General features: G+C 37.2%; 1 pseudogene; it reads right to left on the bottom strand.

Moving 5' to 3' along the window:
- Window positions 1–13,939: 13,939 nt before the first annotated feature.
- Window positions 13,940–14,341, bottom strand: LOC121169397 (annotated as a pseudogene).
- Window positions 14,342–18,294: the final 3,953 nt, after the last annotated feature.

Genomic DNA, 18,294 nt, shown 5'->3' with positions numbered 1-18,294 from the left:
ATGTGGATGCAGGGTCCAAGTACCTAGGTCATCCTCTGCTGCTTTCCCAGGCCACAAGCAGGAAGCTGGATGGGAAGTAGAGCAGCCAGGACTAGAACCAGTGCCCATAGAGCCATTGTCAGAGTTTAAGCCCTGCTAAGTGATACAAAAATTAAAATTGCATTCCTGGACTAGAAATTAAGAAGACTAGAGACTTCCGACATTTTAAGTATAATAAAAGAATGATGTTCAGTTTAAGAGAACATTAAGACTCTCAATTTAAAATAATGGTTAGGAATTCTTTTAGAATCAAACTCTCCTGATTTCATACTCTTTATCATCCATTCACTAGTTCTCTAACTATCATCATGTTAACTAACCTTTCTGATTATTAGTTTTGTCATCTGTCTGATGGGACATTAATACATCCATCATAATGAAATAAGGTATTTGTCTGGAACATAGTAAGTTCTCAACAAGTTTTCTTTCTGGTTCGTTGTCTCATAGCTTACATCAAATAAAATGTAGGTGAACCAGAAGCTTAAATATATAAAAGGTTAAAATAAGAAAGGAAAAATAGATGAATAGAAATATTATTTTGAGGAAGGTACTTCCTCATAATGGACATCAAAAACAGAAAAAGTTAAAACTGAAATACAAAAGATTAAAAGATTCTGTGTTGTAAAACTAACTTACCACAATTAAAATTGAATAGTTGAATGACAGCAATACTATGAGGGAAAGAACATACAACTTATAAGCCAATATAACAATTTTCAAAAAGTTAAGTTTAAAAAAAAAAGAACAAAAATATTCACAAGAATTTTGAGTAAGTTGGACTTCTGAATGAGTAGATTTTGAAGCCTGATCAAGACAATTCTATGTTGGAGGAGGACAAAAATTTCAATTTCCCGCCAATTTAACAAATCTAAAATATATTAAACAGACCAGGGCAATGTTGGGGAAACCTAATTATCTTTTGGTTCTCCTTAAAATTTGCTTCCTGCTCCCATTTTCTTTCAACAACTACCTTCACAGGTTTATTCAAATGTCACTGGGAAAATTGCCAGCCTATGCTTGACACCTTATGCTGGATCTCCGATTATATACCTCATTGCACTATTTTTTTCCTTTCATGTTATAAATTATAACCACAGGTAACTAATTTTCCTTGCAAATAGTGTGCGAAATTTACAAAAGAAGTCTATCAGTGACACAGGAAGGTTGTAGATATCAAGATGAGCTACCAGTTACTATTGCCTTTATATTAGCCTTGATTCAAGTATAACTATAGCAGGGAGAAAATCAGTGTTTCAGTCTTACTGAAGTTTCAGACATGAGGAAATAAGGCAGATTTCCATTATTATAAACCTTCAATTATGGGAGAAAACTAGATTATCAAACTAGGGGCTGAACTCACAGTGTCTAAAATGAGGACTTAATGTTGAATTCACTGACAAAATAGGACTGAACTAGAGGGATGTACAGACATTTGGTCTACTGGTGAAGACACCTGCATCCCACGTCAGAGCATCTTGGTTTGATTCCTGGCTCTCCAGGTTTCCTTATAGGTGGGAGGTGATGGTCCAGGTGATTGGATTCCTGACACCCACTTAGGAGATGGGATTTGAGTTCCCAACTTCTAGCTTTGTTCATTGTCAGGAGGATTTTATGGGCGTTTGGGGAGTGAACCAACTTTTTTGGGAAAAAAACTCATTAAACTTGAAACTTGTTAAACATAGACCAACATTATTTTTTGCCTTGAAACTTGGTCAAGATGTAACGTATTCCAACATAATGTAATTATAAGAATTTTGAGATCCAACAGAGGTGGCAAGTGTTGTGGTGCCGCAGGTTAAACCACCACCTAGAATATTGAAGCCCATGTCACAGTGCCTGCTAATGAGCCTGGAAAATACTAGATGGTCAGATGATGACCGCACTTGTTTGGGTCCCTGATATCCACATAGGAGTCCTGTGGAGTTGTAGACTCCTGACTTGAGTGTGGCTCAGCGCATATTGTTGTGAACATTTGGGGGAATGGAACAAGCAGATAGAATCTCTCTCTCCTTCCCTCCCTCATCCACGCTTCCTTTCCTGTCTCCATCTCCCTCTTTCCTCTGTCTCTCTTTCTGTCTTTCCAATACATGAATTCCTCAGAAAAATACTGTGGGTGAGGTAATTAGATCAATAGTCCTCAACCCACCAAAAAAAAAAATAGTTTTCGTTTAGGCATTTGGCTGCATTTTGACTTTTTTGATCATTAGTTATACATTCCACATGTAAGTGGTCTTCATTTGAATAAGTCACTTCTCTGTAAATATTTGCTGCCAAGGAATTGCCTATATTTGAAGAAGTCATAAAATGGAGCTGAAGCAATTGAAACATGGGCCTTGTTTGCTAGATGGCATTATTTCCAGTTGCAGAGGGATGCTGTTATATCTGTGTTTGGTTAATGTCTTCATTAATGACTTCAAAAGGAAGTTAAATGGCATGCTAATTAAGTTTGGAAAGGCTAGTAAAGGAGAAACTGTTGTGAACACTATTGAGATTCCAAACACTATCACCTCTTGAAGAGGTTAAGGGGATAAGCAGAGAAGAAAGCCAGATTTCACCTATCGAGTAGAAGCGACCATGCAGTGAAAATGATGAAAAATAAGATATTTTAGTCTAAGGGGAGCACTGGCTGGAAATCAGCCACGCTGTGAGCATTTGACAGTCACCAGAATAGAATTAGGCTAAAGAAAATTCTCAAGCAAGGAAGGCAAGATTCACGCTGAATTTCTAACTTCTCTCTAAAAATTACATTTCACTTTGAAGTGTTGTTCTATGTTGGCGTAGCCCATGGGTGAAGGAATGCGGGCTTTGCAGATAGACACTGTGGTCAGATGCTGTTAAATATTTGTTACTAAAGTGAATAAACATCTATACACGGTGAAAAGGATTATGTAAAGAAAAGTTGACCTGCAGTATGACATCTGGGAGGGTGCTTTATAAATAGGTGAGTGACAAGATTAATTTGTATTTTAGCGTCAGTGTTTCTGAAGGACCCTTTGCCTCCTATAAGGTGTTTATTTTGGGGCTTATCGACAGCCCTATTGAAATACAGTGCAGGATGCAGGTACATGGAATCTACATTTTAAATAAATGACTTTTTTTCCCTTACCATTTGTGTAATAACTTTAGGAACCATTGCATTCTGTTATCAGGATACCACCATACTGAAATTTGGTGGATTAAAATCATGTATAAAATAGGAACTGTTGTAATGACTAAGAATAGACAGGCACAGATTTGGGCCTGGCACAATAGCCTAGTGGCTACAGTCCTTGCCTTGCATGTGCCAGGATCCCATATGGGTGTTGGTTCTAATCCCGACGACCCCATTTCCAATCCAGTTCCCTGCTTGTGACCTGGGAAAGTAGTCAAGGACGGCCCAAAGGCTTGGGACCTTGCATCCATGTGGGAGACCTGGAAGAGGCTCCTGGCTCCTGACATCAGATTGGCAAAATTCCAGCCGTTGCGCTCAATTGGGGAGTGAATCATTGGATGGAAGATTTCCTCTCTGTCTCTTCTCCTCTCTGTATATCTAACTTTCCAATTTAAATAATGTGAATTTTTTTTTAAAAGAAAGGCATAGATTCTCAGGCATGAGCCAAGCACACATATACAATGGAGAGGCATACGTCATATGATCTGGGTTTCTCTGTGCAGTCTCACAAACTGAATACTGTACAACTCCATAGTGCATCATTCACAGACATTACAGTGTACGTGGCACTCTCTGGAGCTGTACAACACATATTCTTTTTTTTTCCAAGTCAGTATTAGCATATTTCTGCTTCATTGAGTAAATAGGTCATTGATTTCAATCACAGTATAAATGAAAACCTTTTTCATATTCACCAGATTTTACAAACTTGATACTAAATGTACCCAAGGTGAGATAAGGATGTCACTAGAAACAAACATAAGTCACCCATTTTTTATTTGTAAGTTCATCTTTAATTTAATATTGGGTGAATCATGATTTTATAATCTATAAAGTTAATGACCAGTTCATAGACAAAGAAAAATCCCACTAAAGAGTATTTGATCTGAGGTTAAGGCCCCTTGAAACTGCCAGCCATCTTTGCCCTTGTCATGACCATGCCATCGTGTTACTTATTTTCTTGGGTAAAGGATAAAACATTAGAGTTTAAGTAAATAACTAAGAGCAGAGATAGCTTGATGAGCTATAGATTCCATTTAGAGTGTTTTTCTTCATATGATTTTTTTTTGCACCTGCAAGTAGATTGTAACCTTGAGAACAAGCTTATGCACAAAATTAGAGACCACAGTGGAAAATTTACTTCTGAGAGTAGGTCATCAAAAGGAGCATGCTGAGTCCAGATGCAGAGGAAATTAGAACCTGTTTGTTCTCTCTTTGAGGACAATTGCACTCTCTGTGAAAATTATACAGCTCCTTTTTTCTTGTTTTGAGAGAGGGAAAAAAATAAGTTCATTAACCACACAGGTAAGGAAGATACTGGAGCACACAATCAATGGAAGGAGGGGCTAGACAATCATTGAGTTTGAAAACTGCTGAGTCATTAGGACTGATTGTATAAGTAGAAAAAAATGCAAGGAGAGAAAATGTGTTACCTGGGCTTAGACAGCACATGAAACTCACAAAAATAGTGACTAGTGATTGGTGCTTCTGCTACAGATTTCCCTTTTAAGATTCATCTTTGCTTAATTCTGATTCCACTCTCACATCCCTTCTCTTCTGTTTCCTTCCTTTTACAGCTATACATTTTTTTTTTAAAAAAAAGCAAATTAAGTCTTTATGGTGGCAACCCAGGGACTTCCTTAACCTGTAACCTAAATACGTGTCTTAAATTTCTTCCCATCATTCTACTCAGTCTGGACTGCTAGGAGTTACCAGTTTCAAATCGACCCTGTATTTCCAGGTGCAAATGTCTTTCCAAATCTACTGCTGCTTTGTAAACTGTTTTTGTAGTTCCTCTCCCAAATAGAACACCAACAGAAACAGCAAAAGTAACATCTGTTAGAAAAGTGACATGGGAATACTGGGGCACAGAAACAGGAGAAACTGGGAATGAGTTCATAGTCAAATTGAACTTATTCAGGTAAATTCAAAGATGTGGCCATACGTCGGTGCATAGATGGGATGACCATGTAGCAGAGACGTAATCCTTCAGCAGGCTAGGCGTTTTTATAATTGGGGTCTTGAGTATTCCTAAGAGTGGGAGAATTCCAAGAAAATGGAAGACTGAGTAGGAATTGGACCAGTTTTCTCACGTCTTATTCTCTTGGGGGTAAGGAATTGTAAAGACTGGGGTGGAGGAAGATTAGCCTGATCTTTTGAAATGAAGTGCATGAGTCCCTGGCTGGAGTTCTGTGTTGGCTATCTCAAGGACATAAAGTTTATACTTGTGTTCTTGCTCCCTTCATTCATGACTGTGTATAGATAAAGAGATGGGGCACTGATGCGGAGATATTCTGTGGAATAGATTGATTGAAAAAGATCGCAGTCTGGTTTTGTCACTGTTTGATGGCTAAGGATATAGCAGTCAGTTGTTCCTGTAAGGACTTTTGAACTATGTTAATTATATGTAATAAGATAGAAGCACTATAGTTATTATAAGGGGAGATAGGAGAAGTATGGCCTATGGCTGAAAACATGGCCAAAATGAGGCAGAGTTGTTTTGGGAATGTATTTTGTTAGCATATTTATGCATTCAATCCTTTCTCTTACCACACCAGACTTCGTGATGTAATAAAAGTACTCTTTACCTAAAGACAAAGTCCAAAATCCCTCAATAGGGTTGACTAGAGGGATAAAGAAACAGCATGGTCTAGAGTATAGGACTAAAGGGGAAATAGGGAAAGCTAGAGTACAAGTTTCTATCTAGTTAGTGGGAAGACAGATGTATGCCTATTGTAGCAGAAAAAAGGTCTCTATTTAGTGTGTATATGCTTTCAGTGATCTGTAGGATGGAGTTGGTCTAGCAGGTTCTGTAGGAGTCCTAGGTTCCCTCATTTTCACTCTGCTCGTGGAAACCCTGCTGCTGTTAGGTATTAGGGTGACTGTTCAAGTCTTCTTTGAGCTAAGTAGGAGCAAAGTGGAGCCATAGGATTAAATCAAGGTTGCAGCAGAAGGTGACCTCAATGGGGCTTCAATGCCAACTAGCAGAAACTGTTTCCATCTCAGGTTTTACGTGCATGGCCACTTAGAATTCTGTTGCTTCAAATCTGGAGGAAACCTATGTAACAAGCACACTAAATATACAAGTCCCTGTCATAGAAATTGACTTGATAGCCAATTTAGAGTGTACCAGCCTGGTTCAATCTTTCCTTGGCAGTGCTCTGTTTGTCCCTCTTCCTCCTTATTTTAGACAGCAGTTACATGAGCTACTATTAGCACTGGTGGAGGGCAAGGATGTGAGGATAGGGAGGCAAATACACAGCGGTAAACTTTTGAGCCATTACAATCCAGAGAACTACCTGAGTTGTTATAGTCAGCATTTCCTTATCATTTTCTTTGCCCTTGGCATTCTTGTCTTTACCTGAATTTGCTGTCCCCTGTGCAACTTTGTCTCTTGCTATGTGACTGCCATGTGAGCTTGATTTTTACCCACATGTAGGCCGTTTCCACTTCAGTTCAAAAGGACAGTCATTAGAGGACCCAGGAAATTTATCCAGATTTGGAGAAAATTTTCCCAATGAGAGTCAAATTGAGCTTGATAGGGGGATTTGATAATTAGGTGGGTGTTAAGGTCCGGGCAGATCTCTTCACATGGTTTACTGGAAGAGTCATGTTAATGGAGGCATGAAACTTTTTATAGGAGACATCCCTTTGACTCCCATTACTTGGCTGGACTGAGAGGAGAGCTGGTCTGAATAGCCGACAAGTACAGATAGGCCTTGTCTCTAAATAAAAATTTATAGCTGTGTCCTACTAGGTATTATAAGGATATGATGATCACCAAACCCATTTGTCTATAAATTTTGAAGTCATTTCTCCCTTAGTTTGGTTAGAAAAAAAATGACGATGGGAATTACCTGTTTATTGTGCCCATGACAAAATAAATCTAGCTATGGAATCATAATTTACACTCTTATTTTTGGCTGTACTAGTTGGTTTACTATATGTGGCCAGGCATTATTATGGAATAAAAGGTAAGCCACCCTTTTGCAGACTTTAGAGATCAATCTACATCCTATGAGTCCTTCAAAGTAGAGTTAGTTCCTCATTTTAGAGTATAGAAGCAATGAGGGAACAAGTCAGGACACCCAGATTGTTAAGTAACAGTGTCAAATGAAAGCAAGGAATCTTAAACCTGTCCAATAGAATCTTAGGAAAATATTTATCAAAATGTCCAGTGCCTTCCATAAGTGAAACAAGAGTACATGTCTTGGAAATATTATCTTTTATATTTACCAATTTGAACTAAATTATCTAAGAAGCTAAAATATTAGATAAGTATGGTCATTATCTTAAGTTATGATTTTTGCTAGAGGACAACTTTAGAATTTATATATTACATTATAGAGATCAATGAGAATCTAACCAGAATAACTTGTTCAACTATCAAACATGAGCACAAATATTTCAATGACTTAAAAACATTTTTAGTTTTCTTCTGCAACAAATTTAAAATAGTCTGTCCTAGATTTAAGTCACATGAACCACAAATATTTGTTAATTTAGTGATCTTAATTCATGATTACTTTTTTAAGACACAAGACAATTAAAACAGATCTCAATAAATATTTATGCTCAGACATACAACATGTACACACACAACTCAACATGCATTACAGGACAGAAGAATAAAGCAGTTTCAACAACTTTCTTAAAATCTCTAGCTGCTTTTAAAGTTATAATAAATTGATTAGAATTAACTGTTATTTTTAGTATGCAGAATTTAACAGAATTTTCTCAGTTGGTTTACAAATATGCCATGGGAAAACACAAAATTGAGGATTATGTGAAAGATTTCAAACAGTGATGACTGGGACCATAAAACTCATTAACCATCAAGAACAGGCACCTATTTAATCCATACTGTATTATAGGAAGCATGTATAGGATTTTACAGATGCTTGTACTTTTTAGGCCTCCTGGCCTTTTTGCATTAAGATAGCAATTAAGATTGATAGCACACACAAAAAGTAATTAAACCTCTGTAATTGTGGGGTATTTGTATCAGTAGAACTTTGATATTATTACAAACTTTTGCACCACTTTTCACCTTGACAGTATTTTTAATAAAATACAAATAGCCTAATCAGCTGTTGTCTCTACAAAATGAGAAATAAATCCTTTGACATTTCCAGGAAGCTTCACTGAAAATACCAGAGTCTCCAAATTTGGAACTTTTGAATTTCTGAATACCCGTCAAGCAGGCCATGGAGGTTTAAAATATCTGGCTGAAATAGGACACAATATAGATCAGATTTAATCATTGGCATAAAGTGATCAATGACTTCTAAAGCAGGCATATACCTTTTGTTGTTTTAAAGCAAGAGAGAATAAAAAGATCACCTCAGTGGACTATAATATCTGTCTCTGGTCTGTCAGCGAAATAGAAATAAAGGCTTACAGATAAGAGCTAGCTCATTCATTCATCTAATAACTTGTAACAATTTTACTAGACTTAGAACTAGAGCTTCCTCAAGCTAGAAAACTTAGTCACCAATTACACAAAAATGTTGCAGTTTTTCAACAGGTTTCAAAATCAAAGATCAAGACTTTTTCCAAAGATTTAGTAATACATGTCTGTTTCAAAAGCTTTATTGCTTTAACAGGGGATCAGGTTAACAGAAGATTAGATCCCATTTTTTGTCGGTGTATCTTTGATATTAATATTACATTTTTTTAGAGAATAATGTAAAAGCTTCTTCATGGACTATAAGAGCCTAAGAAAACTTTAGTAGTTTTCATTTAGAAAAATGTCTTATTTAAACCAAAATTTCTAACTGTGAAATCTACCTTAGGTATGCAGAGCAAGGAGTTGATTACTCATTACTTTTTGTTAGGCAATGCTAAACCAAATTGCAAAGCAAGTTTGGCAAGTAACAAAATGGATTTTGTAAGGAAGTGATGTACACCCACCCTACCTGGCTAAGATGTGGAACCAGTACACCACAATACAAAGAAAAAACATGTTTAAACTGGCCTTTTGTAAAACTGCAACCACAGGAATGGGGGTGGGGCCATTTAATCCTTTAGGCTTCTGCTCACTGAAGATACAAGAGATCAGCTTGCAGAAAACTGTTTTGCTGCGATGTCTTGACCCTTGCTAGGGAGGAAGTAGTCACCTGGCTTAACCTGTGCATGTGAAGAGTAATTACAAAAGATGTGAAGGAGAAGAGCAGAAAAGCTAGAGGAACACTTGTGGCTGCCGCTGAGCACGAGGGAAAGAGCAAGAGCCAAAGTTCTGTTCCTGAGCTGGTAGCATCCTTGAGGGAGGAAAGAGACCAGTAGAAGAGAAAGTCCAGGCTTTGAGAGGAAGGTCCAAATTGTTCTCTGACACATGAACTTGGAAAAGTTGACTTCGGAGGAAAACAGGTGCTTGTATATGGGGAAATTGGTGACACATGTGTCATGTTAAAGACCTATCCTAATCCTAAACAAGTATCTTTATTTTCATTTCTTTAATGAAATAACCATTTTCTTATATTTCAATACAACATCATTAAGCATGGAGAATCAAATAAGAGTTTTCAGGGTTCTTATTTACCAATGCATGAAGATATCCATTGAAAAATTCTGCATTTCTTTGCATAGCACACTTACTTTATTGAGTGGATTAAAAAGGTGGTATATATACTCTATGTGATACTACTCATAAAAAAGAATAAACTCTCATGTTTTGCAACAAAATGGATGCAACTGGAAACCATCTGTTTAGTGAAATAAGCCATCTTAAACAGATACAGTATGTTTTCTCTGGTATGTGACAGCTAATAGAGAACAAAAAGACTGAAAGTGAAATGGCCACTCTGGGATTGGAGTGTTGCTTTTAGCCCATGTTTACAGTCTAGTGGAAATGTGGTCTTATGGTCTTCTTCTTGAATATTATGATTAGTGGCAAATTAAGCCTGTGAACATAGAGGGAACTAAAATCATGGCTCTGCCAATACTTCAACAGTGAAGGGGAAAGAAAGGCATAGATTTAGGAAGTAGGGCAAAGAGAAAACAATGGATGTCTTCTTGCAACTGTGCCTATTAAATCATAGAATCTGTGCTTTTTATATTAATAAAAATGAAAGACAAAAGATATCAAGGTAAAACATGTACATGTGTATTTGAGCATAAATTCACAGTTCTTAAACAATTTACATGGGCCCAGTGTAGTAGCCTAGTAGCTTAAGTTCTCACCTTGTATCCTAGCTGATCCCCTCCCCATCCAGCTCCCTGCTTGTGGCCTGGGAAACAGTCAAGGACAGACCAAAGCCCTGGGACCCTGCACCCACATGGGAGACCCAGGAGGAGCTCCTGGTTCCTGGTTTTGGATTGGGTCAGCTTTGGCTATTTTGGCCACTTGGGGATTGAACCAGCAGAGGAAAGATTTTTCTTTCTCTCTGTGTAAATCTAACTTTCCAATAAAAATAAATATTAAAATATCTACATTTACTTCATCTCTTCAAATAAAAAAGTCCAGGGTTTGTTATGTTTGGCTAAGATTCCTTTGCTTATTCTTTTTTAGTTACAAATACATGAGAATATCTGTTATACATATCCGCAAAATTTTTGATGCACAGCATGCTTACTTTAATAAAACAAGCACATGGATCTTTGAACATGAATTCACAGTTCTTTAGTGGTCTACTTAATGCTTCTCTGCAAATAATTTTAGCCAGGATATATGATATTTGGCAAAAATTCCTTAGCCTGTTATGTTTCATTTGATGCCACTTAGCATATAAACTACTGCAGTATCTTCTATGAACAAAGCCCCCAAATAGTCTTGTCTAGCTAAAAAAATTATACAGATGAAGAGTGCTTCAACTTTAACTTTCCTGGAGTGAACTAGTTAGGAGGTTATGTGTAATGTGGTATTTCTCATCACTAAGAAACTTGAAGTTACACAGATTGTTAGAATACCAGAAAGATCTGCATCTGTTTGCCTGGCATGCTGCACTGATGCTGGGCTGGTGCAAGAAAGTAGACATGTACTTTGCAATGTACAGAGCTCAGAGTTAGACAACTATTTGCTTACTTCGTGGGCTTTCCAAGAGATAAAGTGTGGTGAAACCTACAATGTTGGTGTTGAACAATGTGTGGCCAGCTTATGTGTTTTTCTTTGATTCACAGTGGTTATGGCCTCCCTTTGGTCAGTAGAGAGAAGCCAGCAGGCTCTGTACATGCTGCAATTGCAAAATGGGCTCCAGTCTATTGTCTATGGGAAGATTGGTTCTTACTTTGTTTGATGAAGACCTGAAGTTCCTGAAACACCTTAGACTAGAGTGTAGTCTTAGAGTGTTAACTATAGAAGTGATGCACGAACTCTGAATCTTGTGATCTGGAGTTTCAGGGGCTGGCCTGACCCTCGTAGCACACATTGGTGAGTTAATGTTTAGTAATGAGTCATCACACAGTAATCAAAAATGAAGACACGTGAACTGAAAGCAAAGAGGGAGGAACTGCCTGATTAAAATCAATATCAAAGGCAAAGGCATTAAGGATAGGTGCTTAATTTAAATATGGAGAGAGTCATATAAACATTCAGATATTTCAGGTCTGTGTGAGTGTGTGTGCATTTCTGTCTCTTTGGAAACATGCAGGTCTTTGACATAGGGAAAGTAAGCCATCTCTGTAGCTGGATACCTTTTTCCTTTTAGTGCAGAATCTTTATTATGATAGACTTAAGGCTTAATATTTTATCATGCTTTTAAAGAAGAGCTGTCAAGGAAGCCAACATGCTAAGAGAAGTCAGGTTCAGCTCTGCTCCTGAACTCCTAGAGAGAGTTCATTCACTTACTATCAGTAGTGTTACAATTATCTCCAGTCCACAGAAATGTCCTATTGTCTAAGAAAGGGACTATCATTAATCTCTGCCCAACAAGTCACTCTTATTGAGGATGCTTTCTGAGTTTGTAAAATGAAGATGGGATATCGTCTAGGCAGGTAGCTAGTTAAGGATCACAAGCTGGGAAGCCACTTCTCACTCCCTGCGTAATTCTTTTGGCCCACCTGTGCATCAAAGGACACATTCCCATCATGACCTAGGACCTGAAGAGGAAAAACAGTGTTGTGTTGTTGCATTGTTGTGTAGCCACACCCCTGTCAAAATGGAGGCCAGTGCCTCCTTTGCACTTCGTCCTTCAGTCCCACATACGTTGGCTCTCCATCGCTCGCCTACTCCAGCCCTTGGCCTTTCATGTACCTGCTGGCTCTCTTGCATCCCTTAGGCTGACTCCCTTATTCGTCTCCCTTATCCTTTCCTCTCCCAACTCAGTTTCCCTGAACAAGGCATACATGTGTCAGTATTTCTCACCTTATGAAGAAACTTTACAACTTGATTAAACTATGTGCTTGTGCTTAAAATATTTTTTAACCAAAAGACAAGAGCCTAGGAAATAATTTACTAGACCCAAATCTTGACTACAACTGGCACATTTTCCCTTTGTTTCCTATTATGAAGTAGATTCCAGCCTTGTTCTCTACTACCCCAAACTAGGTCCTTATCTTCAGTGCTTAATCATTTGCCACATATCTTAGTTCTTCTGCAATTTGATTCTTATCATGTTTTCTTTATTTCCACATGCTGGAACCCAGACCCAGAATATTAATTTGAACGCCAAATGCTATGTGATTTTTCTAACATTGCCTATCTTCCTAGTTCTCAGCAGTGCCGCATATGCCCAGGCAAACTGTACATTGCAAACTGCAGGAGCTATCATTGAGTGACTGTGATGCGAATGCTACACCCTTGAAGCAGTGCAACAAGGCAGGCCAAACTAGAGCTTTAACCATTGTGTACAAACAAAATGTCTTTGTTTTCTGCTTGTGTAATACCTTGAAGCACCTATGTCAGCAAAACTTGCCTAGCTTTTATCAGCAGACCTCTCTTACTTCAATTTTCTGCCTTCATGGACCATCTATTAATACCTGCTGTTTAAATACTACTGCCAATCATGATTACAAATGCAATCTTTTTTAAACATCAAAATTGTACAAGAAAAGTCAAGTTGTTAGAATGAAAAAATTTCCACCTCAAGAGTACATGAAATAAGTAGTTGTCAAGATTCTGGCTTTTATCCTTTTTGTTTGAAAGCATATATACCCATATGCAATCTTAGCAGTTCACAATATTTTCTGCTGGCATTAATTTCAGCAACATAGCTATTTTATTTCAAACAAGTGAAATAAGTCTTGACTAATTCTGCATTCTATAATTCGCATTCTGTATTGGGAATATTTTTTTATAAAGGGAATAATAATAGAACTTGAAATAAACTGTGTTCATTATGCAGTTTTACTTAACAAACTTTTTGACTAAAAAGGGTAGACCACAGTGCATAGTTTGCATATTGCAAATTTTATTCAGGCTGTGGTATGTGGTCATTTTGAAATTTCTTCAAAAAACTTACAAAATAGAATACTGACGGCAGTTGCCCTGAGATACCACATGAACATTGCATTAGATAATTATGAGTCAAACACTATGTTTTTGTAAGTAACTATTTTGAGAGAGAACCAGACATTTCCCAAAGGATAAACAGTATCCCTTTGTTAAGTTGCACCAAGTAAAGTATCCAAAATGTAGAGATTAGCTGAAGAGAACTAATCAGTGCTTCTCTGAATGCTGGGACAGTCATGGAAATGGAAGCAGGGATTTATTACAGCATTTTTTGTTGATTTCATTGCCAAGCATAATGAGTTCCAAAATATACTTAAAGAATATATCCCAAAAGGCTTTTTTTCTCTCAAATAGAAAATTCATTTTATTTTTTTCAATTTTTGTTTATTAAGCACTATATAACACATTACATGTTACATAATGCATTACACAGCTTTCTAACAAGGCTAGATGAACCTAGTTGCATTGTTTATTATTTCCCATCATTCAGGAAACTGCTTCTTTAATCAATGTTCTCCAAACCCTTTGTCACATAGTGACGATGAACTGTAGAGATGCGTTATCTCTTTCCAAAAAACTCCAGTGATAACGCAAATGAGCTGTCCTTTTTTCCTTCTGCCCGTTACTGAACTAGTGAATGTATGCAGTGGCCATTCCAGGGATGCTCAAGCACACGGCCATGATGGCGACTCCAGGCAGAATCTCGAACCACATCGTGGCGCGGCTACCTAAGCCAATATGCGGCTTGTAGGTCCCTAAAGGTGACCGGGATGCAGCGTTCCTCCTGCTAAAATTCATTTCATTTTTATTTTATAAATGCAGAGGTATAAAAGGAGCAAAGATGTGGGAGCGACTTCATTAACTCAGAGAGTGACACAAGTGATAATCGTCTTCTCACCTCACGTAAAGTGCTGCATTGGTGGACTGTTTGGACTGTCTTCTGCTTTTGTAAGGAATGGTTGATCAATATTGGCTAAAAGATTCATGCCGATCACTGTTTTGAGGCATGTAATTCTCTGGTCTGCTCAATATAAATAACAATAATACCGTCATATCCTTGCTTAAAGTTTATTAAGCTCGATGGAAACCATAAATATCTAAGATCTTTGCTGCTTAAATGACTATGCTGAATGTTATTTTTGTTTCTGTACAGCCATCTTTTATAACTTTTGAAAGGCAGCTTTATTGTATTATCAAATTCTAGGTAGCTTACTTCATTGGAATGTATTATTTTTTTTTAAAGATTTATTTTTATTTTTATTGGAAAGGTGGATATACAGAGAGGAGAGACAGAGAGGAAGATCTTCCGTCCGATGATTCACTCCCCAAGTGAGCGCAACTGCCAATGCTATGCCGATCCAAAGCCAGGAGCCTCTTCCGGGTCTCCCACGTGGGTGCAGGGTCCCAAAGCTTTGGGCCGTCCTCGACTGCTTTCCCAGGCCACAGGCAGGGAGCTGGATGGGAAGCGGGGCTGCCGGGATAGAACCGGCGCCCATATGGGATCCCGGGCGTGCAAGGCGAGGACCTTTAACCACTGCGCCACCGCGCCGGGCCCGGAATGTATTATTTTTAATCAATTATCAATCTGAGACAAATGAGGTGTTATGGAAAGCTGGAGAAAGAAGCTCTTCCATTTATTCTTTGGTAACAGAGCAAGATAGAGTTATTACCTCCAATATCAAGAAGCTAATCAATGTAAAACCTACATGTTTTATTTAGTGGAATTACCAAAAAGGTGATGTGTAGTGCCCAAAGCTAGTCTTTTGTATTTTATCAGGTGGTATTCAAAGAGGAGCCGTTTAATAAACACTGATGGTACTTACATACTGAGATGTAAGTTAACCTGCGGCACAAGCCAAGTTCGTGTTTAAACTTAAATCTATGATCATTTATTTGGACCAGACATTGCAGAATTATTGACTTTTAGAAACTAGAGTAGGCAACACAGATTTGTGAAGAGACCAGAGTGAGACATTGAGTAATGGTGGGGTCTGAGATGAACTGGACGGATTATTCCTCTTTTAAATAAATAAAGATGAGCTTATGTTAATGTTTGAGAGGATTTGACAACATAATATCTGTTCTTACATGCTACTTATGGCAATAAAATGTCAAGTAAGTGTGATACTAAAGCGCTAACGGTCCTGAGGTATCTTATAAACTATAAACCTGTTTAACCAAGAGTGCTGGAAGCGTCAGACCAGCCCAGCCATGTTCTCCCCTAGTCCTTGGGAGCCCTCCTTTCTAAACCCACTGTCATCATTTAGTGTCTGTTTAATTTTTCAGTCCAAAGAGGGTAAGTCAGTCATTTGAGTATAATTTTGACTGTGGTCTCCTTGGTGCAAACAAACAAACAAACAACAAAGGAAAAGAAAAAGAAAAAAGTGAAAAAAAAAGCAAAAGGGAGTTGGAGGGATAAACAAATTAATAAATAACTCAGAAATCAACAAGGAAGTCAGGAATTGCCTGGCCATGCACAGCTGGAGCACGTGGAGTACACTGGGGAAATATGGAAAGGGCCAGTCCACACCCCCAACACACACACACACACACACACACACACACACACTTGTCCTACCCATCTTCCTCCATACCTGAACTTCCCGACCCTAATCAGACACATGGGCATTCCTGCCTCTCAACTATGTAAACAATATTAAAAAAATTAAAATTATACTAAAATGTTTTTTTTTCATCGCCTAAAGTGATCTAGTTCATTGATGAAGGAAAGATACAAGCTGTTACAAGGAGTTCAAAAACTGATGATTCCAGCAAGAGGCAAGTTATTTTGTATCTCATACAATAGTTGAGTCAGTCTAGAACAGGTAACCTTATCCTTCATAAAACTGGAAAGCAGGTGATCATTTGACGCAGTAATTAAGACACAAATTGAAATGCCTGCATTCTACATCACAGTGCCTTGATTCAAGAATAATTTCTCAATTTCATATAGGCTGGGTTTCTTCCACAAATTCCTATCCCTGACAGTTTTTCCCCCATTTTACTATAATGGTGTAGTCCTTCATAAGGAAACATAATTCTATCAGTCTCTTATTTAAGGATATCCCAACATTGTTGGTACAATGTCAGACAGCCCAGCATCCCATTGTCTACACATGTCCAACAGTTTCATTGGGAATCCATCTTTTGTCTGGATGCAGGGATGCATGTTCCAGTATACACCCACCTCTGCCATATAATTCAAAATAGAAATATATTTTTAAAAGTTAATGGAAAAAATTGTTGAAAGAATGATTGCTTGACTACATGGATACATAAAATTTTGTGCATTAAAATAATTGCTGTTAAATAATCAAAAAAAAGCAATTTCTCAGAGATTTTCTTTGTGTCAGCACTGGACATAATGTTATAAATGCAGGATGAATAAGACATGGCTACTAATCTGAAGATCCCGGTATACCAAGATTCTACTTGCATAGAATTAAATAATCTTAAAATTTAGAAATGTATATTACTGAAGTTTCATTTGTAAGATGGCATAGAAAACTTGGGAGGGTTAAATAAGTGCTTGAATTTCTTACTGAATTATAAGGAACAGTTGCAATTTTCTGAAAAATACTTCTATTTTCTTTCAAGCAATCAGCATTGCTAGTGAAATGATAATGTATAATTTGTTGATGGAGACATTAAAGAATAAAATAAATATATGATCATATAAAATAGATATGTAATCACATAAAATATAATACTATTTGTATTTCAGTGAACCTGTAACTCATGACTGACTGAGAGTCGGAAAGATTAGTTCTAGTCTTGTCTGGATAGCCTCAGGTTTTGTAACTTGTAAAATGAGAATAGTGACATTTGTTATCCGTATTCGATGTACTATGAGAGTCAAATAAGTTAATATTTGTGAAAACATAACTTTTAAAATAATGTGCATTAATTAGGTACAATTATTGTGCCCACACTTTGCAAATATTATCAGTATATTTTATATCCTCATCATAGATTTTGTTTAGGTTCTAATTCCTAAATACATTGTCTTACTATCAGTCATGAGAGATGACATTGAAGGATAGGAAGATTATGCAGATAATTATCAGGCTTTCAGATATCAATCCAAATATAAAAGCAAACAATTGAAAATGTTTAAGCACAGTAGTAACGTGATGTGGTTTTCTCTCTGGATGCTTGTGGAAAGCATACTCTTGAGAGACTTTTACGCTGGTGGAAGTGAAAAAAGCTTGACTTGAGATAGATTGGTGTCTAGCAGGCTGGATTAGATAGGACACATATGAATGAACTAAAAGAAAAAATATGGAACGTGAAATTTGAAAATAAGCTTATAGTGGCAAAAAAAGTTTCAAGTAAATATGTATGAGGGGGGCATAAAAATGAGTGGAAAATGTGTCTTATTAAAAAAACTATGTATAGATTTAAACATTTTTTTAACCAAACAAAATGAGAGAAAATTGATGAGATTAGCAAGTTATAAGACTGAGCAAAATCTTTATTACTATAGTAACACAAATGATTGGATTGGCCCTGATGTTAAATCTTTTCTCTTTCACCTATACTATGCGCTGTTACATGTATAATATCTGCTTTCTTGGTGTCATTGATTAATGGAATTCTATGGGAATTTTTCTGCAAATACCATTTCTTTGACTTAAAAAATTGGATATTTTTTTGATTGATAAGTTGTCAGGAAATTCTAATCAACCAGCACTGGCAATCAGCTTGATTAGGAAGT

Source organism: Ochotona curzoniae, unplaced genomic scaffold (genome assembly GCF_017591425.1).
Source record: "Ochotona curzoniae isolate NIBS_2020 unplaced genomic scaffold, NIBS_Ocur_1.0 scaffold_1852, whole genome shotgun sequence".
Taxonomy (NCBI): domain Eukaryota; kingdom Metazoa; phylum Chordata; class Mammalia; order Lagomorpha; family Ochotonidae; genus Ochotona; species Ochotona curzoniae.
The sequence above is the reverse complement of the archived record's forward strand: the minus strand, read 5'-3'. Positions and strand labels throughout refer to the sequence as shown.